The 14,291-nt window shown below is 43.5% G+C and overlaps 1 pseudogene; it reads left to right on the plus strand.

Annotated features, from left to right (window-relative positions):
* The first annotated feature begins 2,720 nt into the window (after positions 1-2,720).
* The window catches only part of LOC115459127, a 16,445-nt pseudogene continuing 4,874 nt past the window's right edge, over positions 2,721-14,291 (plus strand).

Raw genomic sequence — 14,291 nt, forward strand, 5'->3', positions numbered from 1 at the left:
TTTGGCGGAAAATGAGTCGCGCAGCAGAGTGAAGCTGCAAAGTGAAGCTAAACGTTACTTGGGCTTTTTTTCTGCCAACTTTGGTCATGATGAAAACGAAGCTGACTGGTACAGACCTGAAATATGCCTCAGCTCTAGTTCATGCACTTCAGCCTGGGCTCAAAGATCATCTTGACTGCAAAGATTTGATTCTGGCTGCGGTTATGCTGCTTCAGTTTTATCTTGGTTGGGTTGAAGGTGATGAAATGAAGATGAAATACAAGGAACTTTTTTTTATTTTTTTTTATCAGTGACGACGGTGAAGCTGTCCTCAGAACAAACCTCACCAGTTTCATCCAGCAGTGATTGTGGTGATGAATCTTTTTTCAGAATGTTGACGGCAGTGAAATTGATAAGCAAAAATAATATAGATATATGCAATAAAATAAAAATGAAATGAAAAGATATACAATAAAATAAAGTGATGTGTAAAATATAATGTACAATATAAAAACATATAGACCACCAAGGTATTAAAATTGTTTTAAAATATATACCACAACTCTCTGACTGAAGAAGACTCCGACTCTGTCTGTCACTCTGTCTCTGACTGGAAGCTCAAACTGGAACTGGAACTCTCTCAACTCTCTCTGCCCGTCCCGCGCGGCCCACCCTTGAAGAAGGAAGTTGTCGCAGGGGTGGGCTGTATCATCAGTGGCAGACCGGGACTGTCTGTCACTCAGGAGGACTGAGCAGGACGGATCTATTGCTCTGCTGCAGTCTGCGGTGCTCACGCACGCAGCACGCGTCGCGACCATCACGCCACGCTGCCCGGGGGGTCAGAGGTGCGGACTCACTCAGGAGGAGAGGTACGGTCAGGAGCGGCGACTGGGCGAGCAGGGCCAGGGAGCGCTGCAGCCCGACTGCTGCAAGTCTGTGGCAGGCAGCCGGCTCACGCGCAGCAGATGTGACAGTTTGGCCAGTCAGTCCTCCAGAATTCTTTTCGGAGTTAGAATCCAACTAGGCCCATTTCATTTACTGTCCCAGACTGCCTTCTAAAAACAAACAACAAAAAAAAAAACACTACTTACTACCAAAAATATATTGGTGTCTGCCTGTTATAGCACCTTGTGCTACACTTGATCTTAGGCAGAAGACCAAGAAGCGATTTGTTGCAGGAACTTGTTATTGATTTGTTTCCTTTATTTTTGCTGAAGGCAGCCAGTAGCTAGGGAGTCCCATGCTTTAAAGGCTTATTTTCCTGCTCATCCTCAGAGAAAACCAAGTTCCTTACCTGTAGCGGATGTTCTCCATGGTCAGCTGCCCATATTGCCCAGCTCCCCAAGCAGCTGTATTCTACTCAAGGTGGATAGACTGGCTGTGGCAGGCAGGAAGTGGCTCAAAACCTCTATTTACTAAGCTGGGGTAGCCTTCCCTCATGGGCTTCGTCAGTGACGACATCCATGCTGTAAAGACTTGTGTATGTAAGTAACTTAGTTTTCACATTCCCAGAGGTGAGCTGTCTCTTGATGACACAGCCTCTGTGGGGCCCAAGGGTTTGCATCGAAGCCATCAGTACATCCTTTTTGGTTTCCTGTAACCTCTCCAATTTTCTTCTAAATGAAGCTGCATAGATGACTCTTGAGAAACTTTTGACACCTCAGTCAAGTGAATATGCAGTGAACACATTGGTGTCCGACTGTATTGCTGGTAGAACTACTCCTTGATTCTTGCCATGGTACTAAACAGTTCAGCCATGATGCTGACGATTAAAAGAAATTGAAACCGCTCCCTTATGAAGAGGGGATACAATAGAAGAAAGGCTTAACATAATAGGGCTATGTAGGTTTATGAAGAAACTAGTAAAAGAAGCCCGTTTCAGAGCAAATGAAACGGGCCCTAGTAAGGTTTTCATCGCCAACACCCCCCTCCCTCCCTCCCTGGCCAACCCCTTCGTTGTTCTGGCATTGCTCCGCCCCCAACGTCATGACGTTTGACGCGAGGGCGGGCCCAGAGCGATTTCCCGCCTCCCTCCCTTGTTCTGCCATTGCTCTGCCCTCGAGGGCGGGGCCCGGAGCGATTTCCCACCCCCCTCCCTGCCTCCCTCCCTGCCAACCCCTTCGTTGTTCTGCCATTGCTCCGCCCTCGAGGGCGGGGCCAGGAGCGATTTTGGTGGCTTCACCACCACGAACCTTCGAACCTTTTTGAAGGAAGTCAGAGCTTGGCTTCACTGACATCAGTGTCCTCAGAACGTTGAGGGTGAGTTTTATTATAGTAGATGAGGGGAGTCATAATAAAAGTTTATATAATTATAAGTCCTGTGGAACACTTGATAAGGGTGATTAGTAAGTCTCTCTTTAGTACTAGGTCGAAAGATCATTCCATGTAATGAACTAGATGTATATTTAAAACAAGTAGGAAGACGTTTTACAGTCGATGCTTAAATTAAGTTTGCAGTTTTCTGTCAAAGAACATGTTCAAATCGAATTGTAAAAGCTGAATTGCAAAAAAAAGGCTTGAATATGTTTCTAGAAGATGTGTCCACTAGTTACTATAGACTTAGGTTTCCCCACCTTCTGCTTTTGGGGCTGAGCAACCTGAATGGGCTTTCTTATTTGGGGTCTGACAGGTACTTTCAAGTGAGCTGGACTGGGCAGTCATCCATGAATAGGTTTTGAGCACTGATGGGGGAGGCTGTCTTGATGGATTAACTATGATAATGAGTTAATTCTCTGCTGTAGGTTACCTGTCCTGTTGCCGCTTTTTGGATGACAATCAGATTATTACCAGTTCTGGAGACACAACATGGTAAGGAAACTTCCAGCTTGCACACTGAACTGAACAGGAAGGGCCATGTACATCCAAGTTTCAGGCTGCAATTTAACACAGAGACCACCCTAATTGCACTAGTTGTAAAATTTAGGCAAAAAAAATCCTTCTGTTACAGTTTGACATATCCTCAGCTTATGACAAGGTTGACCACCCTACCTTGGGGCTAGTAGACAAAATAGGAATTAGGGAAAGGGTACAAAGCTAGTTTGAAGGATTCCTCACTCAAAGATTAGCTAAACTCTGGAACTCATTGCCACAGGATGTGGTAAAAGTGGTTAGCATATTTGGGTTTTAAAAAAGTTTGATTAAGTTCCTGGAGAAAAAGTCCATAGTCTGTTATTGAGATGGACATATGGGAAGCCACTGCTTGTCCCAGGATTGGTAGCATGGAATGTTTCTACTAATTGGGTTTCTGCCAGGTATTTATGACCTGGATTGGCCACTGATGGAAGCAGGATACTGGGCTAGATGGACCATTGGTCTGACCCAGTATGGCTATTCTTATGCTGTTATGAAGTGAAACTTCAGGTCAAAAGCCCTTGACACACTTTCTTGCCATATGAAGGATTGTGCTTCCAATGGTTTACATCAACAGTAGACTGCAAGTAATCACACTTCTTATGTTGAAAGATTAAAAAAAGATAAAAAGAATTTGGGTCTTTCAACATAAGAAGTGTGATTACTTGCAGTCTACTGTTGATGTAAACCATTGGAAGCACAATCCTTCATATGGCAAGAAAGTGTGTCAAGGGCTTTTGACCTGAAGTTTCACTTCATAACAGCATAAGAATAGCCATACTGGGTCAGACCAATGGTCCATCTAGCCCAGTATCCTGCTTCCATCAGTGGCCAATCCAGGTCATAAATACCTGGCAGAAACCCAATTAGTAGAAACATTCCATGCTACCAATCCTGGGACAAGGAAATTTAAAGAAATTTAGGAGGAAACGGTCTCAAAATGCCCAGCTGCCAGGAAGAACTTAGTCATCAATGTATCTCAAGGCACACTTCAGGCTAGGGTCATCACCGACCAAAAAAACCTCCTATTCCTTTATTGATTAGCGTGTCTGTGTGATCCCGTATTGCAAATAAAACACACTTTTTGTGTGAGTTTTTTTTTGAAATTTGCACCTAACCATTCAGTATGATTCAAAAAATTCTTCTCAACAAAACCACATATGATGGAATGACTAGGATGTTTGACAGCCAGACGCGCATCTGAAACGGGGAGTTGGGAGTCTCATGAATGGACGTTGATAGCCAGACCCACGTCTGAAGCAAGAAGCTAAGTCTTTCCATCAAATATATGTGTGGAGGAGTGGCCTGGTGGTTAGGGTGGTGGACTTTGGTCCTGGGGAACTGAGGAACTGAGCTCGATTCCCACCTCAGGCACAGGCAGCTCCTTGTGACTCGGGGCAAGTCACTTAACCCTCCATTGCCCCATGTAAGCCGCATTGAGCCTGCCATGAGTGGGAAAGCGCAGGGTACAAATGTAACAAAAATAAAATAGATACTATTGGAGATTCTACATGGAATGTTGCTACTATTGGAGATTCTACATGGAATATTGGAGATTCTACATGGAATGTTGCTACTATTGGAGATTCTACATGGAATGTTGCTAGTCCACTAGCAACGTTCCATGTAGAAGGCTGCGCAGGCTTCTGTTTCTGTGAGTCTGACGTCCTGCACGTACGTGCAGGACGTCAGACTCACAGAAGCAGAAGCCTGCGCGGCCACATTGGTGATCTGCAAGGGCCGACTTCTACATGGAATGTTGCGTGGAGGAGTGGCCTAGTGGTTAGGGTGGTGGACTTTGGTCCTGGGGAACTGAGGAACTGAGCTCGATTCCCACCTCAGGCACAGGCAGCTCCTTGTGACTCGGGGCAAGTCACTTAACCCTCCATTGCCTGCCGCATTGAGCCTGCCATGAGTGGGAAAGCGCGGGGTACAAATGTACAAAAATAAAAATATATATATATACTAGTAAAAAAAGCCCCGTTTCTGATGCAAATGAAACGGGGGCTAGCAAGGTTTTCTTCAGAGTGTGCATGTGGGAGTGTGTGTGTCCCTGCCTTCTGCCCTTTCTCCCTTCCCCTCTGCTCTCCGTCCCCTCTGCTCTCTGTCCCCCCCCCCCAGTCCTTCAGTGTTAAGTTTCCTGCTGTGCTGTGTTTGTTTGTGTTACAGAGAGAGTGAAGGCATCTGCCCTCTCTCCCCTCCCTCCTCCAGTCCTTCACTGTTACAAAGAGAGCGATTTCGTGCTGTGCTGTGTTTTCCTTCACTGTGTTACAGAGAGAGCGAGGGCGGGGCAGACACTCATGGGGAAACCGGATATCTCTCCCCCTTCACACTTCCGGCTGGAGGCTTCATTAGAACGTTGGTGCTGCCTTTTATATATAGAGATGGTTTTGTTGAGAAGATTTGTTTGAATCACATTGAATGGTTAGGTGCAAATTTCAAAAAACTTCACAAAAATATTTTTATATGCAATATGGCATCACACAGACATGACAATCAATAAAGGAATAGGAGGGTTTTTTTGGTCGGTGATGAGCCTAGCCTGGAATGTGCCTTGAGATACATTGATGACTACGTTCACCCTGGCATCTGGGCATTTTGAGACCTTTTCCTCCTAAATTTCCTTAAAAGAACAAAAGAGGAAAAAAAAAGATAAAAAAGAATTTGGGTCTTTCAACATAAGAAGTGTGATTATTTGCAGTCTGTTGTTGATGTTAATATTTGAGATTCTGCAAAGGAGTTTGATACTGTTCGAAGTGATCTTGCAGTGGTTTAGTCATGAAGTCCAAAGGAAAGATCTACATTGTAATGCCAGAGCCTCTAAGTTCAGCTTACTAAGATTTCTAGAGGCTTTTATTAACATTTTCTGAGATGTTATAGTAGCAGAAAGAGAGAAAATAGAATACACACAGACCAAAACATGTGAATTCCCACATATATCTAGTAATGTTAAGAATGCCTTATGTTATATCACTATCATGTATTCCATTACCATGTAACCCAAAATACTTCTGTAACACTAAATGTCAATTCTCCTCTCATTTCCACTGTCCATGATGTATTGTAAGCCACATTGAGCCTGCAAAGAGGTGGGATAACGTGGGATACAAATGCAATAATAAAATAAATAATAAATTGTCTGACCAGAGAAGAGCCTGGATTCTAATTGAATTATCCACTAATGAAAATACTTATTTAGCAAAGAGCTAGGTTTTCAATGTCCTTGAAGATGTTCCATACACCTGCTGTAACGTTAGCTCCTCTGGATACTGATGCCACAGTTTCAGAACCACCACCCGAAAACCAGCAGTGTAGCCATAACCAAAACATTGTTTGGAGGGGAGGGCTACAGTGGTGAGAACGGGAGACCACTTGGCATCCAACTCTTCTCCCTCCCATTCTCCCCTGTCCATCCTTAAAATTCTGCAGAGTGACCTGCCAAATTCAAATCGGCAATAAATGAAAGCAAATCAGTGAACTAAATGATTGTTATGATCGTCAGTATGCAAATTCAAATCTCCAACTATTTAACAAATTGGAACAGGATGAGACTAACTCTGAAATCAAGGAAGAAAGTTCTTCCTATGGAGAGGTTTCTACTGGAGGAGGAAGATAAAGCAGCGATTCTACCAAAGCTAGCTGAAGTTTGAATCTTATTAATAATACTTCAATAAACATAAGAGGTATCGGGGGAGCTCTGTCACATTAAATACATCTAGAGAATCAGGGAACCCCCACCCCTATTTTCCCTTGCTGACACGAATTAATAAAAACTTTAGCTAGAAAGACTCTGCTAGGTATGCTGACTTCCTAGAATGGATCCAGGTTTAGGTGAGGCCACATATATTCAATTTGAAGTCCGAAATTAGATTTTGAACTATGTAAATTTGACCTACCGCACAGAGAATGTGGCTCCAAGGAAGAGAAGTCGCTGGATCAGCCGTGCCCTTGACCTGACAAATTCAAACCAGCAAATAGTAGTTAAATACCGTGTTTCCCCGAAAATAAGACACTGTCTTATATTAATTTTTGCTCCCCAAGACCCGCTAGGTCTTATTTTCAGGGGAGGCCTTATTTTTGGGGAAACATCGGGTCGTCGTCGTCCCCCCCCCCCACCTGAGGTCCGCCCCCCCACCCGAGATCGCCGGCTCCCCCTGCCCTCAGTCGCTCCCGGAACTAACCTCTTAAATGCTTCCTTTCACCATTCATCTTTGCACTCGCAGCAGGGCAGGCCACTCCTTCCTTCCGTGTCCCGCCCTCGCCTGACGTTACGTTACGTCAGGCGAGGGTGGGACACGGAAGGAAGGAGTGGCCTGCCCTGCTGCTTTTTTTCATATTTGGTGGGGGTGCAGTTGATTCAACCTTATTGGAAAGGTATAACGGATAAGTTGTCTAAAGTTCTAGAAAGTACTTTTCCATGCGATCCTAAATGTTGCCTCCTGGGGTGGGGGAACCAGAGGGGAAAGAGATGGCAACAGAGATTCAAGAGAATGGGGTTAGCCACCGCAAAAACCACTATTGCAATGCATTGGAAAAAGTCCGCTGAGCCAACTGTAGGTAATTGGGCTGAGAAATTTAAAACCATTATAGAGTTGGAAAAATTGACTGATAAGCGTAAGGGGAGATATAATCCAGAGGCACCTGAATGGATTCATCTAACAGATATTGAGGGGGTTTAGGGGGGAATCAGTTGTTGAGGGGTTAGTGGGGGGGGAGGGGTGAGGGGAGAAGGGTGGGGGGGATAAAAGGGTTATAAGCATAATGTTAAAATAAAAATTAAATTGTTGCATTGTCATGTGCTGGAGCCAATGGCTCGTTGTTATGTTTGAGATGTTATTTCAATAAAAATTCAAAGTAAAAAAAAAAAAAAAGAAGAAAACGTCTCCATAAAAAAGCAACGGCAAAAGACCAAAAGATAAGTCTGAAGTCCCCGCCTAAAATTATGTAGAATGAGTTGGAGATGCCAAGAAAAATATTCCTCTCGTAGCAGGAGTGAGAAATAAATTTTCACAGTGTAAGAACCTACCTCACCCTACACTTCCCTAAGTGCCAAGGAATAAAACACAAATCCTCATACTTGACCAGCTTCACATACATCTGCCCCAAGACTTGGAATACAATAGCAAAAGCTCCAAAGTGCACGAATGACTACACAACCTTCCAGAAACATCTGAAAGCCCACATCTTCAGAAAGGTTTTCTTCAATGAACCCACACATTTGGCCTGAACAACAACCAACACACCCAGATGTATGACCACTAACAGACTGAAAACAAAGCTCCCGACTATTGCAAACAGCATTGTAACTGATACACCTGAAGTAATCTGTACGCCACATTGAACCAGCAACTAGATTGGAAAATGTGGGGTACAAATGCAGAAACAACTAACCTAAAAAAGCTCTGGAAAAAAAATCTGATTAGGGTCGAATGATAATGACATTATCCTTATGTTTTCAGGGTACACCCTTTATTGGTAAGCAGCTTTTTAGTGAGTCTGACTTTTTTTTTCCCCTACCACACAGTGCATTATGGGATATTGAGACTGGACAACAGACTACTACTTTTACCGGTCACAGTGGTGATGTCATGAGCCTCTCCCTCGCTCCAGATATGAGGACCTTTGTATCGGGGGCATGTGATGCATCTATCAAACTCTGGGACATCAGGGACAGTATGTGCCGGCAAACTTTCACCGGCACATGAGTCAGACATCAATGCCGTTTGTGTGAGTAATGTCACGGTTTTTCTTACACACGATGTACCTTGGGGGGGGGGGGGGGGCAGTGTGTGCATGCGTGAAGGAAGTTTGCATAGTAGTATCCTGGATGAATTTCTTCTGTGTCGTGACAGATTCTCTTTATCTCTCTTGTCTAGTTTTTCCCTAATGGAAACGCCTTCACGACAGGTTCAGATGATGCTACCTGCCGACTTTTTGACCTGCGGGCAGACCAGGAGCTCATGATGTATTCGCATGACAACATCATCTGTGGCATCACCTCAGTGCGTTCTCTAAAAGCGGGCGCTTGTTGCTGGCTGGCTATGATGACTTTAACTGCAATAGTTGGGACTCTATGAAGGGTGACCGTGCAGGTAAGAGCTGGCTGTTATTATTATCCACAGACAGGTACAAGATGCCCGAGTTCCCACTGGCAAAATTTCTTCCTGATAAAAAGGAGTAGCAGTAGAAGAACCAGTGACCCATGACAACTGTAAAAAAAAAAAAAAAAAAAAAAAAAAGATTTTGCCACCGGTTTTATCATTGGATAGGCACATAGAGGGTAATCTATTTATAGGCACCCAGAGGAAGCTTATTCTTTTCAACGTATTTCAGTTTGAACCAAGCACAATATGCTACATTACGATCAGAGAACATCAAAAAAATGCTGGTTTCCAGTGGTTTCTTCAAGTCTGTTATCCAAACCCTTTTTCCAGAAAATAACCATCCCCCACAAACTTAACATTTCCCTCCTACATTTAAGACCCCCCCCCCCCCCCACACACACACTCAGCATCATATTCCAAACCCAAGTAAACAAGAAGTTTTTTCTATTTTTTTTCTCAAGTGATTCAGCTTATCACGGCACATTCGCTGTTAATGTCTTGGCCTTGCCCTTCACTGCAATATGCTTTGGTCCTCCACTGTTTCCATCGGAAGGCAGTTTCACAACGTACAGCTGACAAGCAGGCCTCAATTTGTTTCCTGTGTAGTCTCCCAGAGCCCTCTTTCCGGTACCTCAGTAGCATCAATTTAGAGTCCTCAATCACCCACTTGAAAATTCCCTTATTTCTTCCCTCACTTGTTCCCAAAAAGTGTTAGTTCTGAGGCACAGTCACCATATATGAAGGTAAGTTCTTACCCCCACAGTCTAGCCAGCAATGTGTTGACGCATTAGGGGTGAGTGAGATACCATCCAGACAGCAATTTAATATATAACGTTTACGATTTATGAATTCGTTACTTTACCTCGGGTTTTTTTTTGTGCTAGTTCTTCCCCTAATTGCCTTTCCTAGCTAGCATATAGGCTGTTTTTAACAAGGCCTGTCTTCATTACTTTATATAATGCTGATATGAGCCCTTGGTGTTTTCCAGTGGAATCAACCCTTCCCACACCACTGTTATCCCTAAGCCATACCGTAGAGAGCACCTGCTTTGTTTTATAGAATATCCACCCAACAGGTGAAATACGTACCTATAATTTAGTTGCAAGCACGTACAACAGCCACACTGTTCCTCTAGGTGCTGATGCCTAAATGCCGGAGATACAGACATAAATTATTCTATAGTTTTGTTCATTAAGTGCGAGTTCCATCCGAACTCCGCCTATCTGTAAAATACTTATTGTATAAAGCTTAGGCAGAATTTTGGTATGTAATCATTTCTGTGCCTTCTGAGAGAGCTCTGCTGGCTTTTTTCTGTGCCCTGTGCCCTGGTACTGCTGTCTCTCCTCCCCTGCCATGTCTTGCTCAGTTCAGATTTGGGTGTGTTTGGGGATGACTGTGAGAGCTCAGCCTGTAGTCAGTGTTTCAGATAAAGGCATCTGCTGAGCTGTAGCAATGGTGGTTGAGGTCTTCCACTGTGATGATTATTTCTGTTTTATCATAAGAAGATTAGTGAAAGCAAACAGGTTAACTGTGGGGGAGGGGGGGGGGCTTTGGAAGAAGGCAAACTGTCAAGCATGTTGCAGCACAGTGTATGAGGGGAGAAGTGGTTGTGTATGTCGGTGTCTATTTTTTTAGGGTCAAAACACTTTGGGCCCTGTTTATTAAGGTGCGCTATCATTTTTAGAGTGCACTAACCATGTAGATGTGCATAGAGGTATATTTATTTGTTATATTTGTACCCCACATTTCCCACCTATTTGCAGGCTCAGTGTGGCTTACATAGTACCGTAGAGGCGGTTGCCATACGGTTGATAACAAATACAAGTTATGTTAAGGTCAAATGAGGTAGATGTGAATCAGGCGTTATGGGGTCGAGGGAATGGAGGAGATTGTCCATACGATCATTGGTTATGCTGTGTTGCTGGTATGGGGAATTTACGTTGGATCGGTTGGGATAGGCCTTTTTGAAGAGGTGAGTTTTTAGTGATTTCCTGAAGTTTAGGTGGTCTTGGATTGTTTTCACAGCATTTGGGAGTCCATTCCATAGTTGTGTGCTTATGTAGGAGAGCTAGATGCGTATGTTGTTTTGTATTTTAGTCCTTTGCAGTTTGGTAATGTAGGTTTAGTAAGATCGTGATGATCCGATTCTATTTCTGGTTGGTAGATCTATGAGGTCTGTCATGTATCCTGGAACTACACCGTAGATAATTTTGTGGACCAAAGTGCAGATTTTGAAGATGATCCATTCTTTGACTGGGAGCCAGTGCAGCTTTTCTCGAAGGGGTTTAGCACTTTCGAATCGTGTTTTACCATAGATCAGTCTGGCTGCTGTGTTTTGGGCGGTCTGGATTTTTTTGTGAGTTGTTCTTTACATCCCGCATAGATTCCGTTGCAGTAATCTACATGGCTTAGGACCATTGATTGTATTAGGTACAAAAAGTTTCCCTCGGTAGGGAAGGTTTTATTCATTTGACTTTCCACATTGAATAGAACATTTTCTTTATTACGGTATTTACTTGGCTCTGAGAGTGAGGTTGCGGTCGATTGTGACTCAGAGTATTTTTAGGCTATCTGAAGTATGGAGTGTGTGTCCTGAGGTGTTTATGGTTGCTGGTTTGTAATTGTTATGCTGGGATGAGAGGATGAGGCAGTGTGTTTTTTTCAGTGTTCATTTCAATTGAAATGAATTTGCCCAAGAGTCCATGATGTTCAGGCCATCATTGATTTCATTGGTTATTTCTGTCAAGGCATGTCTGAATGGAATGTAGATTGTAACATTATCTGCATAGATGAATGGGTTGAGGCCTCTTTTTGGATAAGGACTTTGCCAGTGGGATCATCATCATGTTGAAGAGTATTGGTGATAATGGTGATCCCTGAGGTATGCCGCAGGGTGCTTTCCACGGTGGTGATATGTTTGAATTTGATTTTACTTGGTATGTTCTGGTGGTTAGAAAGCCTTTGATCCAATTGCGTACGTTTCCAACAATCCCGAAGTGGCCAAGGAGTCTTAGTATATTGTGGTTTACCATGTTGAATGCGCTTGACATGCCAAATTGGAGAAGTATGCTTTTACCTATGGCTATTCCTTCCTTGAATTTGGCCAGGAGAATGACTAGGACAGTTTCAGTACTATGGTGGGAGCAGAATCCTGATTGTGAGTCGTGTAGTATTGAGAACTTGTCCAGGTATTCCGTAAGTTGTTTGGTCACCAAGCTCTCCATCATTTTACTACTAGAGGGATGGACAACTGGGTGCTAGTTGGTGAGGTTGTTTGTTTTTTTTTTTTCTTAGTGTCTTTTGGTATTGGGGTAAGTAGGATGTTATCATATTCCTCGGGATGAAACCTTGTTGTAGCATGAAGTTTAGGTGGGATGTGAGGTCTTCTGTGAATCGGCTGGGGGCGGATTTAAGTAGGTGACTGGGATGTATGTCCAATTTGCAGTGGGTGTTGGCGAACCTGTGAGTTGCTTGTAGGATTGATTCAGTGGTGAGTAGATTGAATATTGACCAGATACGATCACCTGGGTATCCGTCCGGGATTAGGTCCAGTCGTTGAAGAATTTTTCGATGTCGGTGTTGTGTGATGAGAGTGCTTAGTAATTTTGTTATGTTTGTCTTTAAAAGGTAGCCAGTTTTGTCTGCGGGTGGGATGTGGTGACAGGGTGTGTCTAGTAACTTATTTGCGAGTTGATAGTTTTTCAGATCTTTGTTATGCAGTCCTAATTTAGTCTTGTAGTAGGACCTTTTGGCTTGTTAATTGCATATTGTATTTCCTGTGTATTTGTTTCCATGCATTGAGTGTATGTTCATCTTTTATTTTTTCCATGCTCGTTCATGTTTTCTGGATTGTGTTTTGAGTTTTTTAAATTCATCATTGAACCATGGTATTCAGTTTTGTTTTCTTGATATTCTTGTCTTTAAGGGGCTATTTCATTTAGTATGCTTCTCCATTTATCCTCCCAGTGATTGAGATAATGTATGGAGTCAGTTTGTGTTGTCCATCCATTGACATATATCTGTTGCCAGAATATTTGTGGGTCTATTTGCCCTCTTGTAGTGTAGGTTTTTGTTCTGGTGTACGGTTTGATCCCTTCTTTCCGCCAATTTAGGATGGATTCAGTTTGTAGTGGTCGGTCCAAGGTGTTTCTGACCATTTGATGTCTGTTATTGATTATGATCTGTGGATAGTTTGTATGATAAGAGGTCCAGTGTGTGTCCCTTGGTGTGGGTAGCTTGTATGCAGGCCATTTGAGATCCCAAGATTAGGAAGTCTTGCATTCGCGTGCATTGGCTAAGTTGGGGTCTTCTAGGTGAAGGTTTGTGTCGCCTAATATTAGTGTATTGGAGTTGTTTACACACATGTTTGAGATGAAATCCGTGAAGATAGGCTGGCTTTTGATCCAGGTACCGGCGGTCTGTAAAACAGGACGCAGTTCAGTTTGATCATCAGGGATTTGTTTGGATTCTGAGTGAAGCTATTTCTAGTTGGGGTGTTATGGACTCGGCGATGGTTTTCGGTAGTGAAGTGTGCTCTGTAGATTAGCGCTATGCCTCCACCTCTCTTTTCCATTCTGGTCCAGTGATGATTTTGTAACCTGGGAGCATAGTTTGAGGATTATGGGGTCCTTTTGATTGTGGATCCATGTTTCACTGATGAAGATAAGATTGAGGTTTTCTGAGTTGATCCAGTCTGCTGCTGTTGTGGTTTTCTTAACTACGGACCTAGCATTAATGTAGCCCAATTGGATATTTTGGTATTGGGTTGCTAGGTTTGATGATGTGTGGGTCCTGTAAGTTGTCTTTCGTTGGGTGGTGTATGTTTGTTGTGATATTTCCTTCCATTGTGTTGGTATTGACCGTGAGTAATAATCTTCCTTTAATTTGATGAGTAGTTTGGTGAAGTGTGGCTTGTTTGATCAGTCTTTGGTGATTTTGTAGGATGGTATGATGTTATATTCTGTAAGTTGGGGTGGATAGTGTTAAGTGGGTCAGTGTGAGGGAGTAGATTGCTAGGAGTATTTTGATTGTATTCATTTGGTGTCAGTTTGGGATAGTTAGATTACTCACAGTCAGATGCATCTACATGGTTAGCGCACGCTAAAAAAACACGCCCCTAGCGCAGCTTAGTAAGCAGGGCCGTTTATGGTGATTGGAGTAGAGGAGTAGCCTAGTGGTTAGTGCAGCGAACTGTGATCCTGGGGAACTGGGTTCAGTTCCCACTGCAGCTCTTTGTGACTCTGGGCAAGTTACTTAACCCTTCATTGCCCCAGGTACAAATATACCTCCCAGTTCCAGGCGGGTCCCCCCCCCTCCCCCCCCCAGTTCCAGGCGGTCCCCCCCCCTCCCTCCTCCCTC

This window comes from Microcaecilia unicolor, unplaced genomic scaffold (assembly GCF_901765095.1).
Source record: "Microcaecilia unicolor unplaced genomic scaffold, aMicUni1.1, whole genome shotgun sequence".
NCBI classification, from domain to species: domain Eukaryota; kingdom Metazoa; phylum Chordata; class Amphibia; order Gymnophiona; family Siphonopidae; genus Microcaecilia; species Microcaecilia unicolor.